Below are 22,143 nucleotides of genomic sequence, written 5' to 3'. Positions count from 1 at the left end.
CCAAGCAGTTTGTAAATATTTCAAACACGAAATATTAAATATGAGTGAATTATAAATGACTACAAGAATTGAACTTTCATAAAAATAAACACTATAACCAGAGCCTTGACCATTAGTTTTAAAAAGATGTTACGTTCCACACCATATTGGCTATGAAATGCATCATTATTATTAGTGAACAATGAAACATCAGATCCCTTATTTGTTTGGCCAACAGTTTTGGGGCCATCTATTAAATTTCATGATAATACTGCCAAATTTAATGAGCAATTTTGTTTATGCAAATTTAGGAGAAAATTCCAGATGATTTTATTCTATAATAAATACTGGCTATGTCTAAGTGATAGGAGAATGAGTAAGACTGAGGGAAACTCTGGAGTCACGAAACCAAAAAAACCCTTGATTAAATAAAATTTTTTAATCATGATAAAATACACATAACATAAAATATACTGTCTTAATTTAAAATTTACCATTTTTAAGTCTACAGACGAGTAGTAAGTATATTCACTTTGTTGTACAACCAATCCCAGAATTCTTTTCATCGTGCAAAACTGAAACTCTACACCCATTAAAGAACTATTTCCCATTCCTCCCTTCCCCTGGCCTCTGGCAACCTCCATTCTACTTTCTGTCTCTATGAATTTCACTACTCTAGATACCTTGTGTTAGTGAAATCACAGAGTAGCTGTCTTTTTGTGACTGGCTTATTTCACGCAGCATAATGTCCTCAGGGTTCCTCTATGTCAGAGCCTGCGTCAGAATTTCCTTTCTTGGATGAGATCATGCCGTTTGAAAGAACATGGGCGGACCTAGAGGGTATTATGCTAAGTAAAATAAGTCAGACTAGAAAGACAAATACCATATAACTCCACTTGTAAGTGACATCTAAAGAAAAAGTGAATAAACAAACAAAAACCAGAATCAGCCCTATAAATACAGAAAACAAACCGATGGCTGCCAGAGAGGAGGGAAGCAGGGGGTTGGGCAAAATGGGTTGGAGGGGAGAGGGAGATACCGGCCTCCAATTATGGAATGAGAAAGTCGCAGGAATAAAAGGCAGAACATAAGGAATACAGTCAGTGATATTGTAATAGCAATGTAACAGGACAAATGGTAGCCATACATGTGGTGAACATAGAATAATGGATAAGCTTGTCAAATCACTAAGTTGTAAACCTGAAACTAATGTAACATTGTGTGTCAACTATATTCAAATAAAAAAATGTCCTGTCTTTATAATATAATAAAGGCTGAGTAATATTCTATTGCTTGTATATACCACATTTTATTTTATCCATTCATCCATCCACTGATGGACGCTTGAGTTGCTTCCACCTTTTGGCTATTGTGCATAATACTGGGTGTAAATATACTTCTTCAAGACCATGCTTCCAATTATTTTGCACATATACCCAGAAGTGGAATTGCTGCATCATATGGTGTTTCTATATTCGATTTTTTGAGGGACCACCATACTTTTTCACAGCAGCTGCATCATTTTATTTCCTTTACTTCCTGCCACACACAAAGATTCCAATTTCTCCACATCCTTGCCAACACTTATTTTCTGTTTGTTTGATTTTTTTTAAATATTGGCATCCTAATCAGTGTGAGGTTGTCTTGATTAAATTTAACTAAATTCAAACACAAAAATTATAAAATAGAGTGAAATCTCTTGTACATGCAGAAAGAACCCTAACTCAATTTTTGCTTAAGTTGCTTATTCTTCTTTTTCAGTTTATTTTTAAAAGTGAGATATATATCATGTAACAACATATTTTAAAATAAAATTATTTCACACTTAATAGTCTACTTGTCTATTACTGAGTATAAAGCATCCCAAACTTAGTGCCTTACAACAATGAAAGGAATTTGCAATCAATAATTTAGTTCAGAAATCAACTATCTGTACAGGGTTTGGAGGAGACTGCTCATCTCTGTTTCACTTGGCATCAGCTGGAATGGATATTTGGAGACTGGAACATTCTCACTCACTCATGTCTGCTGGTTGGTCCTGGCTGTTGGCTGGGACCTCAGCTAGGCATGTGGGCAGGAATGCCTACATTTGGCCTCTCCATGTAGGTTCTTGTCTTCCTCATAGCGTGGTGAGTAGGTTCCAAAAGCGAGTGTCCTAAGAGAGAGCTAGGAGGAAGTTGTATTGCCTTTCATGTTCTATTCTTAAATAACACATGGTGCTGCTTTTTTTCTACTTTCTTGTTAAAGAGGTCATAGAAACTCACCCAAGTTCAAGGAGGAGACATAGATTCTACCTCTTGATGCCCCATCAAGGTTCCTGTTCCAATGGCAAGGTTTTAAAACCATGATCTGCCATTCTTAGTGACTTACTAAGCCAGTAACTGTATGTGGAAGCACCTAACACTAGAAATAGTCACATTTATGTTATGTTTTAAGGTATATTATAGATCTTAACCATGCTACGTTATATAGAGATGTACTAAAGATACTTGGTGTTTGTGTGTGTGTGTGTGTGTGTGTGTATGTGTGTTTGTGCAAATTATCCTCTATTTACACACAAATAAATTCTGTCTATCCTGCCTCTATTCTATGGCTCATCTATAAGCCTTGCAGGCTCAGAGCAAGAGTGTAGCTGGAAAATCACATATCATGTATTTAAATGAATAATAGTTTTCAAGGATTCAAATTAGTAACGTGTTAAGAAGAATCGTTTCTTCTCTTAACTTGACAAATGTTCATTCCTAACAACCTGGAAGGACAGATTTTAACTTAGAATTTTCAGTCTGATAGGTTCTCTGTCAATATGATTGGGAGAGAGTGCCCCTGACTGCTAGCTTCTGTTTCCTCTCCTCCCCACCAGCCCCAGCTCCATCCAACACGTTGAAGAATCTCTGTGCACGTTCATGTGGACAATTCAGCCCATGTCCAAACCTCAGCTACAGTCCCATACTACACGTGGCTACTTTATAGCCATCCCTCAGGGCTAGGAGTACAAACATCAGAAGTGTCGAACGTCTTCCGGAAGATGATGCAGGGAAGGTGCCCATGTAGACGTTGGCAGCCTACGTGGCATTTGGGGGCCATTTGTGTAGGGAATTCTAGGGTCTAAAATTTACTGAATGGGATGTAGAAGTGGGGATGTGGGTTCTAAGTGACCATGTCCACTTAGCCCTGTCCACTCAGCTCCCATAGGGATCCCAGTGCAGGGATATCTAAAACTCAGGAACCAAAACAGGGAGCCTCTTGCCTGGGTCTGAGGGTGGTAGCTGTGCAAAGGTAGGAGAGTGAGCAGTGCTGTGCCCTGCCTGAGGCTTTGCTTTGAATGTTAGGTGCAGCCCTATTTTCTCCCCTCTCATGTTTTTCTTCTTTCTTTCTTTTCCCTTTTTCTTTCTCTTGCTCTTTTTTTCTCTTATTTCCCCTTTTTATTTTTCTATTTCCTTTCTAGGTCTTCTAGCCCCTCTTTTTCTCATCTTTGTAACGTCCCACCCCTCACAGTTGAACGCTGGGACTTTGTTAGAGGCCTTCCTTTTGTGATAGCTTCGTCTGCTGGGACTGAGGTGGTTCTGTCCCAACAGCAATTCTACTGCCTTTCGTCATCTGCCATTTTACTTTATTTTCCTGCATATCTAAGTTGGAGTCTGAGCCTGCATATAGGTGTTATTGATATCCATACTCATAGTCTGAAGACTTAAAAACCAAGCTTTCTCATGTAGGAACCATTTCATTTCAAGGTGATCAAAAAATGGTTTACCCTATTGACCTCCAACCATGCATGAACAAACAACTTTTATTAGAACTGGTGATACTTGGAAAGGGTATTTGGAAAGAGTGAGTCAAAGCTGTTTGTATATTATGAAAAACATTTTTCCCCCTGGTTTTTAGTTCATTTTAATTCAAGTACCTTAGCAGATGCTTTGAGTTCAGTTCCAATTGGTTTATCCAAAACTAATATGACAGAATTAATTAACTCACCATTCACCTCTTTTTTCTTCTATCTTGTTTCATGTTCTCCAGGCCTCCTCTTTGGCTTGAAATAGTTTGCTATCTTATACCTAACAGCTTATTTCCTGCTCCCCAACTAAAGGTTAGTTTAGTTCCTACTGTATTTGCACATCCTCCATATCCAGATGGGTGACACTAAGAGGTAACTAAATTATACTCCAATCAACTGCCTTTTATGTCATTATCTCTGCCAGTTCTTGTCTCTGGTAAAATTCTAAGGCCAGACTACTAACATACACCTTTCTACATAGAAATAAACAAATAAAAAATAAGAAAGTCACATCATGATCAAATCTCTTTAATATTAATTAAATAAAAAGCAGAACATGTGTTAGTTTCAACTTTTTTCCATTTAGACTTTAAACGGGGCAGAAACTTCTGGACACTACATTTTTTGCATATATCCAGAAGCTCTCAGTATACGTTGGATATATAGAATTTAAGACACTGAAAATTGAAAACTAAAATTGATGTAAAAATAGATCTGTCAACTCCTAATTCCCAAAGGTATAATATAAGCATTGGGAAGTTAAGCATGGAAGCTATGGGCCATTACAAAATGTTTCAATTTTTCTGATATGACCTGCCTGACAAATTTTAACTTTTGGTTATTTTTGAGAAGATGTACGTTTTTGTTTTTAAAGTGATACTTGCCATTACTTTCAGTTTTTAGTGTAGAAAATTTGGAATAGCAGAAGAGTAGAACATAAATAACTTCATAAACCAAAGATCCCCTTTATTTCCATGCACATGTGTTTTCTTATTACAGTGTATTTTTCCCATGACAAAATATCTTCTTCTACAGCAATATTTATAATATTTTACAGCAATATAAAAATACTTTGTGTAAGTAACATATGCAGTTGGTAATAAAGTTTCAAACCATATAGGTGAGTTCAAAATAAAAAATAAAATTTTCCCCTGGAAAATATGACATGCATTCTTATGTCACTAAATGTGTGTTGTTTCAAAGAAAATATTACTAAAAAACAAATTAACAGGAGAAAGTGAGAGAAAAGGAGTGATTTAAATCTTCATTCTCATCCTCTTTCTCTTTTATTAGAGTATGATTTTTTTTTAAAAAAGACCAAAAAAATCTAGCTATTTTAATTATATACTTTTTACAAATAATTTACTTTCCCCTTGAAGACATTCTTGTTGGAATCTGCGATTCCCTGCCTGTTATAAGTTTTAGCTATTGTTTTATAGACTGGCTGATTGCTGCCAACTTGAGATTTCTTTTTTTTTTCTTTTTTAGAGAGAGCATATGCATGCACAAGTGGGAGGGGGCAGAGGGAGAGACAGAACTTAAGCAGGCTCCACACCCAGTGTGAAGCCCCACACAGGGCTCGATCTTATGACCCTGAGGTCAGGACCTGAGCCAAAATCAAGAGTCAGATCCTTAACTGACTGAATCACCCAGGTGTCCTTGAGATTTCTTTTCATTGCATTCTTGGGTTAGCATTATTGTTCCTTGGATTTCATATCTTTCTTTTCTTGATTAACTTTTCAATCCGTTGTAATATATCCTTTGGTAATATTTTCAAGACAGTCTATGGGTCATGATAAACTTTCCTATTTTTCCATGTCCAAAAATAAATCTATTTTGCACTTACATCTGATTGATATTTTGGCTAGATACAGAATATAGATTCAAATTTTTTCTCAGTACTATTAAGACTTTGCTCAATTGACTTATTGAATCTAATGATCCTAATGAAAATTCTGATACCATTCTGATTCTCATTTCTTTATACATAACTTTTCCTTTTTTGGAATCTTGTGGGATCGTTACTTATCACTGGACTTGTGAAAATATCCTGAATATGTCCAAGTAGTGGCCTTCGAAGAAACATCAATAGTATTATAACAAACCACTCAAAGAGTTCATACTTTAAAACAACAGCAATGAACTGTTTCTTATCATTCTGTTGGTCAGGAAGTAGTGCAGGATTTGGTGAGGCTGTTGTTTTGCCCCACAGGGGTCAACAGGGATCGCTCACTCAGTCGCATTCAGCTGGCTGCTGGGGTGGGCTGGAAGCACAAAGACTTCATTCCCATCTTTGTTGCCTCCATGCTCTTTCACGTAGCTTCTTTCTCCAGGTCGTCTTCATTCTATGGGCTAACCTAAGCTTCCTTGCAGCATGGCAGCTGGCTCTCCCAAAAAGGGCTAAGTTGGAGCTACCAAGACTACAATCAAACATTCTCTCAGAAGCTACCCAATGCCACTCTTGCCATATTCTGTTGGTCAAAGCAAGTTTTAGGATAAATACAGGTTTAAGTTTAGAAAAATTGATTCTACTTTTTGCTGAGAGAAATAACAGTCTTATCACAAAAGCCATCTGGTATAGGAGGTATTGTTGTGGCCATCTTTGGAAACAATCAACCAAAAGGATTAATGAGAATTTTCAATCCTTAGACCTATCATTTTCAATTTTAGGAAATTTCCTGTCACTATTTTCTCCCCCTCTCTGTTATATTCTGTTATATTCTCTGTCCTCCCATTTAGGAATTCCTGTTAGATAGATATTGAACCTTCTGTGTGTATCTCCTCTATCTTAACTTTTCTTCCAAGTTCTGTGTTTTTTTAAATTTTTTTTAAAGATTTTATTTTGTTTATTTGAGGGAGACAAAGAGAGCATGAGTGGGGGGAGGGGCAGAAGGAGAGGGAGAGGCAGACTCCTTGTTGAGCAGGGAGCCTGACTCGGGGCTCAATCCCAGGACCCTGGGATCATGACCTGAGCTGAAGGCAGATGCTTAACCAACTGAGCCACCCATGCGCCCCCCCCCAAGTTCTGTTTTTTCATCTTTTAGAAGATTTCTTTATTTTTCCCCAGAACCTCAATTGAATTTCATATGTTGCACAATGTTTTAAATTTCTAAGAACTCTAAGGAGTTCTTTGATTGCATATTTTTCTTAGCATTGTATTCTTATTTTCTATATGCAACTTATTCTCTAATATTTTTTAAAATTGAAAGTCATTTTCTGTTCCCTTCATTATCACTGTTTCTTTTGTGGTCCATTGTTTTATTTCTACATCATATTTATGAACAAAGCACAGAAAGACAAGCTTGTTTGGTAGAGGTAACTAGTTTGAGTTTTCTCTGTAGGTGTCTAGACCTGTTGAGCCAACGAGTTTCTCCCATTCATGGAGACATGAGTGTGAATATGAGCAGTGAAAGATTACTGGGAAGTTTCACTTAGGAAGTAATATCAGAAAATAGGCAGGCAAGTAAACTAACTCTATTCTGTGTTATTCCAAATAAGGAAAGCTTTGTTCTAGAGCACTTTCATTCCCTACTGGTCCTACTTTCTCCCCAGCATATTGGTCAAGTTTTAGTTTTCTTTCATTTTTTGTTTTTGTTTTGTTTTGTTTTGTTTGCATTAGTACTTTAGTTTTATCCTGGAGACAAACATTGCAACTCTCCTAGGAAGACTAAGATGGGTTTGATGAGGGGCCAGATTGTATAGTTGCAGTGCAAATAATTCTTAATCATCTTGATTTTTACTCCTTTCTTAGTTTGGCCCCCTCCAAGCTTGGAGCCTCTCCTTGGCTTTGTTGCTGAGGAAAAATATTCTTACCCTCTTTCAGCCGTTTCAGTGTCCATTCTACTTTCTATCTTCTAGAGATTTATCAAAAGCTCTGATTGCCTGATGTTTCCTCCTTTCCTTTACAACACTGCTATGCACTTGTTCTTTTTGTGCTTCTTTACTGTCCTAACTTGGGGATATACTCTACTCTGTCTGCCATAATGAAATGGAGGACTACAACATGTTGTTAATGGTTACTTGGTATTCTACTATATGGATGGGCTGTAATTTACTTAAATAAGTTCCTATTTCTGAGCAGTTAGATTGCTGCCATTATTTGGTCGTTACTCTTATAAATGTGTGAAGGAGGACAAAATGTTATTTTAAGAGAGAGTTCTGGGCATAGCTGGAGTAGCACAGATGAGTTAATCAGATAGCTACAGTGCTTCTCATAAGAAATAAGATTTTGGGGGAGGAAGGAGTAAATGAGTTGGAGAGAAGAGAAGACTGAGAGATCAAGGAGGTCCAAAATACAGCAGGAAACTGAAGCCCAGGTAGAAGAGACAACCAGAAGTAAGGAGGACCTGGTCAGGAGAGGGGTGTCTGAGTTGGCTGTGCCCTGCTACTATGTAACACCCTCTGTGGCCTCACCCTGACAGCAGAGTCTAATATCACAGTCTCAGGGAGGGAAGGGATTGAGCAGTGTCTGGCAATGAAGGGTGACATGATGTAGAAAGAGACATTGGGGATGAAGAATACAGCGGAAATAGGTACTGGAAACCAGAAGTTACTAGGGGAAATATAAGCAAGCCTTCTCCTTCCCACCCTCCATAGGTCCCCAGAGACATTGGAAGAGGGGTTGGTTTTCCCACTGGGTGTGAGATAGGGATTCAGGGAAATTTTAGTCGAAACTTGAAGTACTAACTCCCCCTATTGGGTTTCTTCCGCTCCATCTCAGTTTCTTTTTTTTGGGATACGCTGTGTCAGGAAAAGTCTCTTCCTTTTTTTTTTTTAAGAGAGAGCATGCACATGAATGGTGGGGGAAGGGCAGAAGGAGAGAGAGAATCTTAAGCAGGCTCTGCATTGAGTGGGGAGCCCATCAGGAGGCTCGATCTCACAACCCTGAGATCATGACCTGAGCCAAAACCAAGAGTCAGACACAACTGACTGAGCCACCCAGGCACCCCAAAAGTCTCTCCCTTTTAGTTAGAAAAAGTTTTCAGGATGCCTTCGATGAATGGGTTTGAACTGCTGAGCTTACCCTAATTCTACCATGTAAGGGCTTAGGCTTGGCCAAGAGGGTGGCCTGAAGGACCAGCTTGCTTGTCTCACCGTATCCTCCATGCCACTAAGAGGCCTTAGACTGTTGTGAAAGAAAGCTCGGCTCACACTGACTTATAGAAAAGAGGGAGAAATGATGAGTTGACTTGATGTGAAGTCCTGCAATAGAGTAGGCTTGATGTTAAGCTTCATTCTGTCTCTCCCTGATATTGCTATTCAAGGAGTCAAAAAATGGCTGCAGATGATCGCACCCAGAGCAGGAAGAGAGGATGTCTTCCAGATGTTTCTCTTGAAACTTTTTCTCAGAAGCCCCCAGTAAACATCCCCTTACACATGTCCACTCTTAAACCAATCCCTATTCTCAATGGCTCAGGTGGGTCCTGAACCAGCCAAGAGATATGGGATCACATGATTAAATAAGACTGGGGGGTGGGGTGGGGAAAGACCGGGAGAAAGGAGAAAGGATGTTAAGCCTCAATACCCAGTGTATTCTCTTTTTCATAGTCAGGGCTCCCTTTCTCTATCTCTGATGCCCATATGATAGGATCTTGCTAATTAAATGCATCTGTCTTCATGTCCTCTCTCTGATTTGAGGCCTCCATGAAGGAGAGGTAGAATTAAACTTGGTTTCTCATTGCTCTCCAAGCCCACTGCTATTTTCTGACCCTTTCCAACAAGGACTACCTTCTGTCTCTCCTTAGCTGAATTCTCATCATCAGAGTAGTTGTCAAGAAATTCCCATAGCCTCTACAGTCTAGCAAATGTTTTACCCCATAAGCACCGCCTTTATGCAAATATTGGCATCCTCAGCTATCTCTGGGATGTTGCCATGACAATTCTATGCTTCCTCCTCCGTGCAGACTATAGTTTGCTAGCTACCAGAGGATATAAACATTTCAGATGTTGTTAGATATCTCTAATTGCCTTTAAAGGCGATGGTACCAATTCGTACTCCCATAAATAAGAAATGCATGTCTGTCTCCTATCACATCCTTGCCAACATTGTGTACTATCAACCTTTTGATCATTGCAAGTTTTATAGGCTAAAAACTGGAATTCTTAATTTTGTTTATCTCTTGGTCAGCTAGAATATACATGAAGTAATTTGTTTTGTGTTTAAGCATCTCTGCAGGAAGTATTTTCTGAGCACTTGCATATCTGAGACAACCTATTGCCTACACATGTGAATGCAAACCTGGAAATTCTAAGTTCACAGCACAATTGCATCTTGTTTATGGAGGGAGTATGAAGCTAGGCTGATTTTTATCTTGATACACAACTTGATATTGTTTTGAGTCCTTAAAAATTATGGGTTTTTTTCCTTTTGTCATCTAGGCTTTTTTCCCCCAGAACTTATTTATGCATAAGTTTTTTGTATGTATGTAGATATGTGTGTGTGAACACACCAGTTTCCCTCAAGAACATGTTCTTGTATTTTAGTTCTACTCTTGCCACTATCTATAAGTTCTGGTTTCTTCTTCAGCAAACCCAATTTTTGATAAATTGTATCTTGATACCCTATTTCTTGTGTCTATTTGGCATTTTATATCTGGTCCCCCTTTTTCTTCACTAACTCTCCTATGATAACACATAGCACATCTTGGACATCTTAAAACTTATCAATATACACTAACACCACTTGGTAATTTATTCATATATTTCATTAATAAGGCATTTACAGTCTTTATTCTTTGGAGTCAGGCTCTTAGTAAGTACAAAGATAAGATGTTTGCAAGGGCATTCTTTTGTACATAACTAAATGCAGGCTTTGGACCATATAACCAGACTTTGCCCAAAGCCCTTCTCTGTGACACTCCATTGTGTGGACAATTCTTATATAACCACACCTGTGTGAGGAATTCAAGGCCAAAATCGGTGACACGTGTTTAACATTATACATTGTACCAATTATGAATTTTATTTCAAGAAGATGAAGTGATTAAACATTAGATAACCACACAATTCCTGCAGACAATCTTTCTCTACCTCTTACATGTCATTGTCAACATTTATAAATAAAAGACTCTAGGTTCATGAATCAGTAGACTAGGTAATTGGGGGTGAACTGGCTGGAGTAATTATGTGAAACCACATCCAGCTGAACCTTGATGTATTTTGTAGCTGTAACAACATAGAAGACAGTCTTAAACAGTAGTTCTTCATCTTGGCTGCACTTTGGAACCATCTGGGGATATGTGGATGAGCCCAAACACACCGACCTCTCCAGACACAATGCCCACGTCGAGCTCATCAAACAGTCTGGACAAACTGACCACCCTAATAATATCTACACAAATGAGCAAAGCATATGCCCTTTGATGCAGCAGTTCCATTTCCAGGAATCTATCTTATAGAAATACTCGTATATATGAATAAAGATTCATTTTAAAGATATTTATTTATTCATCCAACGAATATATGTGGAGCCCATATCCATGGCCAGCACCATTCTAAACACTGGGGCTAGTAAACTGTTTGTGGCTAGGAAGATTACAGCCTTGTGGGAAAGGCCAGATAACACACACACAAACAGATAAACTGGGGAAAGTAATAGATAACATAAGTAATATAAGTGCTATGCAGAGAATTCAAACATGGTACCCAGTGATGTCCTCTAGAACGTTAACTTCTCACACAGGATGAGGGGAGATCTATTTTAAGCTTCTGTCTGCCTTCACTTTCCATGCTATTTCCACAGGCTGTGAAAGCCTGTGGTGGGGCAGAACCTCTCTGAGGTGTCTCCCCCTAGATTTCCAGCAGGGAATGGGACTAAATCCTGAGAAGCAAGGCAGTCTTTTCTGTCCCCAGATGCTCCGAACCTTACCTGATTTCGTTCTGTCTTTTAAAAAATTTTATTTGTTTTAATTCTGGTAAAATACACATAATATAAAATTTATCATTTTAACCACTTTAAAGTATACGATTCTGTGTTATTAAGTACATTCAGACTATTGTGCAATCATCACCACTATCCATCTCCAGAACTTTTTCATTAATTTTAATGAATCCCAGCTTACCAATGACTTCTTTCATGGATCGTGTCTTTGGTGTTTTACCTAAAAGACATCACAAGTTATAAGCATTTTAAGAAGTAAATCAGGGACCAAACAAAGTCAAGGAATATGTTGTTTCTATAAATGAGGAAAAACAAATAGTAGAAAAAGTACACGCACACACATATTCATTCGTTCATTCATTCATTCATTCATTCTTCTCAGAGACCAAGCCATCAGGACAGACAACAGGGAATAGAGAATCAGAAGATCAATAGGGACAAAGAATTAACTGATAATAAAATTCAAAATAAATTGTGTGAGATAAATATTCACAGCAACTTATTGAAATCATTGCATATGCACTTGTTATGACTTTATAGAATTTAAGAGGAATAAGAGTATCGGAAAGGTAATACTATATTGTTTTTTTAAATTACTGTATAAAACAAGAAGGATAAGCTTAATTTCCACACCTAGGAAATATATTAGAAAGAGTTATAAAAGTAATTTTTTAATTCTTAGAAAATAGATATTGATTAATCACCATCAAAGCTTTGGCAAGACAAACTTCAGGTGAGTTAATCTGACATATTTCTTCTGAGAGCCATTGATCAAGATGATACACGGAATACTTTAAAAAATTGTTATTAATAGTTCATAGCCCTCTTGGAGGGACATAAAATGATTTAAAGTCTGCAAACTGACTTCTTAACATGTATCACAGATAAAATACAGTAGGGCAGTTAATGGTCGTCATGGAGTTGCAAGAATATTGGGTGGATACTTTTGGGATACTTGCCTTTGTACTGACTGACTTGATAAGGAGAGAGTAAATTTCATCTCCTGCAGGAGGAATGTAGGCTAAAGATTTAAAAAGTCCCTTTTTTTCTGGCTGTGAAACACTGGAATACATAACCATCAGAAATCATGGAAGCTCATTCTTTGGAACACTGTGAGAATATGGGGAATTCTCCCTGATTAAAACTGCTTTGATAAAGTTGAACACTAGTCAGAAACCGACAGCACACAGCTCGATAGAAATAAGTGGAAAGTATTAATAAGTAAACACTGCTACAACACTCACCAGATACCCATCAGCATTCTAAACCCTTCCATCAGCCAATACTGAGAGGGAAATAAAAAGCATGAATATAATGTAGGGTGATAAGCTCTCAGCTTGTGTCGGGGAAAAGACTTGAGATTCTCATTTAAATAAATATTAAAAGATTTAATTTTTATGGTAGTCCATTGAACAATTAGAAGTTGGTAACCTATCTGTATTTTTAAAGAAAGAATTAAGCCAATAAAATGACAGGTATGAAACCAACGTAGGAAAAAGGAAGCATTTCCAAAAATCTGCTATGTGTCAGGCACCGTGTCACCTATTGTTTGGTGACTTATCTCATTTAATCTGCACAATAATCCCTATAAGTGAGGGTCATTGTCACCAGGTGATAGATGAGGAAACTGACTCTTGGAGCAAACGCCTGTTGCCTGAGATGTGCCGATATCCAGGTCTTTAGGACTCTAGATTATGGGCTCTTTCCCTATGATTTATACTACCTTCTGTATAACAACAGGCACACTGGTGATCAATAAAAGCCTGAGTGGAATAAAATGGAAGGCTATAAAATTATAGTCTGCTATGACTATAGCTAAAAGAAAGTACATATGCATTTTGACTCAGTTACCCATTGCTGAGTAGCAAATATCTTAAAGGGACATACAACAATCATTTTAACAGGCCCATAGATTCTTCTGGTCAGGAATTAGGCAGGGCACCATGGAGCTGTGCTCCACAATATCTGGGTTTTTCTCTGCTCCACAGTGTCTGGGTTCTCAGTTTAGAAACTTGAATGACTGGGAGTGACTGGATCAGGTGGGCCTGGAATCATCTGGAGGCCTCTCTCAGATTCTGGGCACCTGGGCTGGGAGGATTCAAAGGGTGGGCTCAGCTGGAACGATGGATGGCAGGCCTTATGTATGGTCTTCCCATGTAGTTTGGGTTCTAGGAGGGGCATCCTCCAAGGGAGTATCTGGAGGGTGAGCATTCCCAAGAGAACCAGATGGACCTTTGCTGGCCCAGCTGTGGAAGTCATGCAGCATCACTTCCACCTCATTCTGTTCACTACCCGTGAGTCATGAAGACCTGCCCAGATCAAGAGAAGGCAATGAGATTCCACCTGTTGATGAGGAAGTGACAAGGACACGTGCAGAGGGGCAGGTGGGATGGAGGTATGGTCGGTACCGCTTTCAGATAAAACAGTCTGTCACACATATGATCCATGATCAGATAAGAACAAGAAAGTAAAAACTATTTATCTGGAAGGAGTGGCGTGTGCATGTGCGTGTGTGTACCTTTTGAAAATTTCTCTTGTAAAATAGTTTTGCAAAAGCATTTTTAAATGATAAGCATGACCCTTGGAAGTGTGAACAGCTGTAGTCGGAACAGAGATGTTGGCTCAACTTTCTGGTCTGCCTAGCACGCCCTCCAGATAGAAGTAGTAGCAGGATGACTTATTTCCTAAGCTAAGTTGAACTTAAGAGAAAAAGGCAAAGGTGGGGTGTGGCCTAAGGTACAGCAGGGATGTGACTTATTTGTCTTCAGGAGCATTACTGTGACTTATTAGAAATGATTTAAACTGTTGCTCGAAGGATTTAGTTTAGATCCAAAAAAAAAAAAAAAAAATCCCTGGCACAGTGAACTTAGAAACTCCAATGAATTTTCTGGAGGAAGAGTGTGAAATCTTTCTTTCAACTGTCAGCCTCACTTGAAGGTTTGCAAAAATAGAACTTACCCAGGGTGAGCAGGACAAATGATAGCCTATGGGTAGGCAAGCAGATGTTCTGCCTTAACCTTCGTAAGTGCTGCTGGACTGAATTTACTATTCCATAAGAGGGAAGTTTGAACTCAGAGGTAGATTTTTTTCTCTCTGTGCTTTGAGTCTAGAATTTTCCCGAATCTTTTAATAAGGATGGTTGAGTTTTTAGGTGTCAGTAAAAGGATTCCCATTGCCTGTGTTTAGAAAAGCACTGCCTAGATCTTGCCCAAATATTAGTTTATGAGTTGAAGTTTTTTCCAAGTCTGAGTTGGTAATTTTTAGTGAATTTCTGCTGCTTAGTTATAGTGAGCCAATGTAAATGTGAAATTAAATCCATAGAACTAAATGTGCATGATGAATAGAACTTTGGTCTGTGTTGAGTAGCCTCACGTGGAGAATTACTGAGCTTGAAGAAACAGGGAGCAGCTGTCAATGAAAACTTTGTGCTCTGTAGAAACCAGCCTACATAAATATTTTGTTTAGCTGAGATAATAACAGATTCGTAGAGTAACTTATTTTTTACTGTTGCAATCAAATATGATTTGATCTAGAAACTCTAATTATATATTTACCTCCAGTGATGTTAAACACTTATTTAGACACATCAAAAAAATTAATTTTGCCTTTTAGAACAAAATATGAAATCTGATTAGGTGGGATCCATAGCTCTCCTTATTGGAAGTGACCATTTTCCCAGTTATGGTGAATAATTTTACATGTCATTTTTCGAAAAAGAATATTTTAGAGTTGATAAATACAACATGATCCATTTTAAAAGTAATTTTTCAGAATCCAAGAGAATTATATTTTGGAAAAGGTGTGGTGATTTGAGAGTTTCTGAGAGTATAAAATATAGGAGATGGACTGTCACTGGGAAATGCTGGCCCCTTCGCTCTGCTTCATGCCCACCCATAGTTCTGTCCTCCATCTCTTCTTGAAGAAAGAACAAAGGAAAGCAGCTAAATCCCCAGAAGAGAGATCGTGCTTGATGACAAGGCAGAAGAACCCGTCCTTGAGAGCTATGAAGCAGTGGGTGCTGATGCTTCGGAATATCCTCTTCATATTTTAAACTTGGATTGGTTCCCAGGTCTGGGCTGCAAAGATGGACGGCAAACCTGTCACTCTGCTCCAAAAAGCACCGCTTCGGTGCTAGAGGACTTATTAGTCAGTGTCGTCCTCCCACACTTTGGTCAGCAGAGACATGGAAATACTAGCTGAACTCAAACGATGGAAAAAAGGGGCACTGTCCCCCAGTGTAGAGACAAAAGTGGCTTGTTCTCTGGATTCTCACCCAGCATCGAGACTCCTGTACTGTCTTCCTAAAGATGTTGATGCAAACACTCCACCACGACCAACACTGTGACACCACAGCAAACACAACCACAACCACAGCAAAGATTGCTGAGCCCCGGAGCAGAAATGGTACGGCCCAATTGCTGAGAAGCCATCTAGAGGGACACTTTTCTGCTTTAATCATGCACTGTTTTAAAATAAAGGTCCTATTTTGATGATTCACTAGAAATTTCTGAAGTCCTTAGCTTGAGGGCTAATACTGATAGCCGTACTTCTTTTTAAGTAATACTAATCATGTAACTAGTATTTTTTTCTGACTGCTCTTTCCCTGGGGTGGATAAAGCCATTTGAATAAGACTGATGAAAAAATAATAAACAGTAGTAGTAGCCAACATGTTTTGAGTAGTGATGATGTGCTGGAACTATGTGTATACATTATCTCCTAATATATTAAGTCACCACAAGTGACTTAAAGTCTATGAAGTAGGCATTCTTATTATCCCATTTTACAGATGAATACCCTAAGGCCTACAAAGATTAAGTAAATTGCTTTAAGTCATAAGCCAATAAGTGGCATAGCCAGAATGAGACACCAGCTTTGTCTGATTCCCAAACCTAACCTGGTAACTGTCTTCCTGCTCATGGTGTTATGAAGAATGACAAGTGAACACAGTGTCATGCTGACACGGCAAATTCCAAAATTGCTTGGTTCCAGTGATTGACAAAAACAGTTAGCTCAAGAAAATTCTTATCCATCCAAAACTCCAATTTAAGTCATGCTGAAGCGATGCCAGGAGGCCAGGGACATTAATTTGACAAATGAGAAGTGTATGTTGTCACCCCTGGGCAAGAAAGTATGCTTTCAGAATGTAGTTGCCTGTCTCTCTACTAGTTTGTAAATCTCAAGCTTTCTGTATTCCAGGGTTGAAATAAAGCCCATTTGGGCACGTAGAATCAGACCTAGACCAGAGCAACGAGTCACAGCCAATTCAAATATTCTGCTAATTCAACAAAGGATATACTCCCAGGGTATAAAATCCCCATTAGAATCCACAACTTATAATAAAAATAGTGTCTAAGACATTTCATGTTCAGTGGGTAATGCTTGGCAAATACGAATTTCTCCAGATGTTAGTAATACTTTTATTGAGCATTTACTGTGTGCCAGGTACCTTCCCGAGCTTTCTATGTGTGGACTCATGCAATTTTCACATCAACCTTATGAGTAAAAGACTATTGTTATCCTCTTTTCTAGTCAAAAAGTTTAGGCTTAAAGAAGGTGAAGAATTTGCCCAAGGTCACATGGTATGTAGGGAGCTAGACCTGTATGACTCCAAAGCCAGTGCTCATGGTGTCACTGTTCTTATGATTCTGGTGTATAAGGAGAGCATGCAAAAAGAAAGAGAATAAGCTAAGGTCAGTAAAGGAAGAGAGTTGGCTGCCTCCCCCTTTTTCTTATTTATGGAGATAATTCTTCGAGAACACCCTTTAAGCTATAGGAACTGGACATCCCTTGGTCGCTAATGTTCTCCCAGTCTACCAGTGCCTTCCCAGTTCCTAGCTCCTCTTTCTACCTCTGCAGCTAATGCTCTACATTCTGTATCCTCACCTATCCTCTCCCCAGCATTACCCTTTCCCCCTTGCTTCCCCCAAAACCTGGCATACAAACCTCCAGTCTTGGGCAGACCCAGCCCTTGCCGCTCTCTGAACTAAGCCAAGCTGGCTTCCAGGAACTGCTAGAGAAAGGTCTTCCAGCCAACTGGTGGTCTCACTCTTCAGTGCAATGTGCATCTTTCCCCTTCGCTTCCTTACTCCACACCTCCCACACTCAATCCCAGGAGAAAATCTTCTGGAAAACTTCTTTGCCCCCTACTCAACAAATTTATCTCCACCTAAATCAGACCTTTTCCATCACATCCCCTACTTCACTCCCACATGGACCCATATTTCAGAGGAAGAAATGGAACTTTCCATGGGAAATGTTATGGACGGGAGCCCAAATGTTGGAGATGAGGGAGATTGCTCCAGTGTACAGTAAGAAGCTAACGGAACTAAGGATAGAAGTTGGCATTTATTATATGGTCATAGGAACAAAGATAGTGAAGGAACACAGAGAAGAATGTCACGGAAGATTCCAGGAGTAGGTGGTGTCAGGGAAGCCGGCAAAGGAATGGAAAGTCCACAGTGTTAAATGCTGTGGAAGGGTCACCTAACTAATTGCAGCTCAACTGTTAGATTTCCTAAGGAGAAGTTCAGCAGGTACATTTGCCCCGAAGTTTCAGTGGAGGGACAGGGATTCAAGGTCAGATTGCCATGGGTTGATGAACAAATGGTAGAAGATGTTATGAAAATAGTGACTATAGAACACTCTGTGTTTAGGGAAGTGTTCAGGCCTCTACCATACTTTCTTTGCCCGGTCTATGTTGACTTCTCTGCCTAGCTCCCATTCTACATGTTTGCCAATGTCCATTGGGAAAGCTCTACAACATCTTTCAAGATGCTCAGTGGTAAACAAATATACGGAAGAAGCCATAAATGAGTGCAGGCCTGGGAAGAAGTTATTTTCATTTTTTAAGATGGGAAAGACTTGTACATCAACAGTTCATCAGTAACTGTCTACTGAGTGTTTCAGCTAAGCTCTGTGAAAGGCAGGGCCCTTGACCTCAGGGGGTGAAAGTCCATCAGGAACAACAGACATTAAATGGATAATTCTAAACAAGTAAGCAATTTTGAGACAAAGAGTGAAATATCAGGTGTTCTGGGAATATAGAACAAAATTGCCTATGGGTTTGAGGAGAGGTAAAAAGAAGGCTAAGTGGAAGGAATGGTGGAGTGAAGACAGCATTCAAGCATACTTTAAAACCTATGCAAAGGCCCTGAGGTAGGTTAGCACATAGAAAATACCTGGAACCAGTAGGAAGTGCTATATGGCTGGAGCACAGAGAAAAAGTGGGGAGTTTTCAAGATGAGGCTGGAGATGGGAATGGGAACCATGCAGGAATGCAGCTCCAGCTACTTGGAAGGAGCCCACAGAGAAGGTGAGCATGGAAATAAAGAAGGGAGAGGGGATAATTGCCATAGGAAGTTCCTGCAGAAATCAAAAACAAAATTCTGACCGCTTCTATGTGACCCCAAATGGGTTTTCCAGAGCTGTTTCCAACATAAAAATGGAAATGATCCCTTCCTTTTATGACACTCCCAAGATTTTCTCCGCTCCACTCCCAATCTCAAACCCAGATCTTTGCCTTGTATTCTCCTTCCTGGTAAAGATTCAACCTTTGACCAAGGTGCCTAGTTTAGAAAATCATAAACCTGGAGGTGGCGTTACTCTCAACCCCTAGTAATGCTCTTCTACTTCATGTGATGAGTTCCTAAGTCCGAACGAGTCTACAGTCCTAACAGCTTTCAAACCTGTGCTCTCCACTCCATCTCCCGAGACACTGCCTAGGTTCAGTCTCAGTTTCTCTTACTTGGACCATTGTAACAGCCTCCCAATCCCTCTTGCTGTCTCCAATCCATCAAGTACACAGCTGCCTAGGTAGCCTTTTTAATATTCAAATATATGGATATGACTCCTTTCCATAAGAGGAAAAAAAAGAACTTTGCTATTTTCCCCATTGCCTGTAAAATCCAAACTCCTTAGCTCAGCACACGTGCCTTTTGCAGTCAAATGCTCTTCTCTACCACTGAACTATACCCCCAACACATGTGCCTTTTGGAGTCTGGAACTCTCCAGTATCATCTCTTGCTTTGCTACCTCATGCATATTTTAGGGCTACTCGCAATCTCTCCACTTACCCGGGAATTCTCTCTTCAGCATATCTATGTGCTAATCCCAAATCATCCTCAAGGTCAAGTGTTATTTCCTCCAGAATGTCTCCCCTGTCCTTCCTCCCCAGGCAGGTTTTGGTTCCTCCCTGCTCTCATAGTGTCCTGTGCATGCAACTACAATATTGCGTATCAAACACTGTCACAATTGTGGGTTTGCTCCCTGGTGCTTCTACCTAACTGTACATTTTAGACATAGAAACTGACTGAAACTTGTTAATTTTCAAATTCCCAGAAACCAGCACAGTGGCTGGCATAAAGCAGATACTCAACATGAATGATGAATTGAATCTATTTCTTTGGCAGTTAGCTAAGAACAGGAACTCTATACAAAATTTTGCTGGAGGTCCTCCCCCCGCTCACCCCCCAGCCATGGAACAGCTTTGAGATTTTGAATTAGAAGTCAGGTTAGTCCGGAATTATACCTCATTCACCTGAGTTGTAATTACATCATATGCGAAACTATCTGAGAACCTTTCGCAGTTGTCTATTTTAACTTGATGCATTTAAATTTTTTATTATGACCTCCCAAACTCAGGCCAAAATAGATGTAGTGGCTTATAAATTCAAAAAGTTAATTGTGTTGGTCACGACTGGTTGTGATTGTCCAGGTCTTTCTATCAATCAAACCCTGATTTTGTTCATTTTGTTCAGGTGGCAATGAGCCCAGGAAAAAAAAAATTCAGTGTCCCTTCTACCTGGCATTGGTCATTTGATAAAGTTCAGACTAATGAAAATAAGCAGGAATGGTACATACCTTTTGATATTTGTTTTTCTTCTTCATTCCAGGAATAAGGATTCAGTGCTGGAGTAGAACAGCTATCTTAAGAGCACAAGACAACAACTGCAGGAGACTCTTTGCCCTGAAGGAAAGATTCTTATGTGAGCAAAATAAGATCCTACTTGTTTAAGCACCTATTTGAGGAGTTTCTTATGTTCACGGCCAAACCTAATTCCTAACTGATAGAATAATAAATGTTAGAAGTAGGAGAGAAATATGAGACAAAGGGAAAACAAGGCCAGGAACATAAAAAAGAACGAGGAATGTATTTAATAAGAAAAATACATACTGTGAAGTGCTATGTACTTTCTACGGCAGGCCGTATATTTGACTCTAAGGTGTCTAGAAGACTATAAGAAGAGGGAATGTGGTCGGCTATCTGTATAAGAGAAAAAGCAAACTTACTCAGAAGAAGAAAATGAATTTCGATAGCAAGGCAAAACAGATATTTCTTTCCAAGGCTCCTTATTAAAGGAACAGCATGACATAATAAACAATGTTCTTGTCAGCATCCTTATAGCAGTAACCATCTCTGGGTGGTTCTAATAACTGATGGTCTTATCCAAAGTGCAGTGAAGCAAAACAATTAGAATATTTAGACAAATAATAGGCTACACATAGTTCAGACAATCCTCACAGATAAGTTTTCTTTAATTTTTTTTAGGTGCATCCCATTAAAAATCTGTTGGAAACTGTGGGCCTTCCAACAGAAAAATGTATATGCACACCAAATTTTAACTATACAGTTGACACTTGCATGATGCAAAGGTGGGAATCCTGACCCCCTGCACATTTGAAAATCCACATATAAATTTTGACTCCCCCCAAAATTAACTACTAATAACCTACTGTTGATTGGAAGTCTTAATGATAACATAAATCATTGATTAACACATACTTTGTATGTTATATATATTATGTACTGAATTCTTACAATAAAGTAAGCTAGAGAAAAAAAATGCTAATAAGAAAATCATGGAGCGCCTGGATGGCTCAGTCAATTAAGCATCCAGCTCTTGGTTTCGACTCAGGTCATGATCTCAGGGTCGTGGGATCAAGCCCCCATGGGGCTCCGTGCTCAGCACGGAATCTATTTGAGATTCTTTACCCTTCCTCTCCTTCTGCTACTCCCCCCACTCATGCTTTCTCTCAAATAAATAAAATCTTTTAAAAAATGAAGAAAATCCTAAGGAAGAGTAAGTGTAGTGACAGTTCTGCCCTGTAAACTAGCCCTATAGAAGTGGACCCACGCAGTTCAAACCCAAGTTGTTCAAGGGTCAACTATAATTTCAAGTTACAGACATTTAAGGAATTGGCAGTTCTAGGCTAAAAACCCAACTCCAATCTGGATTTTTTTTTTTTTAATCTAGCAGTGGTGGGGACTTATTTGACAACATGTATATGTCACTATATAAGTAGGGTGAGCAACTGTCCTGGTTTGCCCAGGACCGAGAGGTTTTCTGAGATGCAGAACTATCAGCATTAACCAAGACATCCCAGGTAATCGGCAATAGTTGGTCACACTATATATAAGTGCAGAACCATGTACCTTGATTGCCAGGCACGTTTCTATCTCTCTTTCTGTGTGTGTGTGTGTGTGTGTGTGTGTGTGTGTGTGTGTGTGTGTGT

This window comes from Callorhinus ursinus, unplaced genomic scaffold (assembly GCF_003265705.2).
Source record: "Callorhinus ursinus isolate GAN/ISIS: 27379988/994484 unplaced genomic scaffold, GSC_fseal_2.0 scaffold2, whole genome shotgun sequence".
Lineage (NCBI taxonomy): Eukaryota > Metazoa > Chordata > Mammalia > Carnivora > Otariidae > Callorhinus > Callorhinus ursinus.
Note: the sequence above shows the minus strand (reverse complement) of the source record.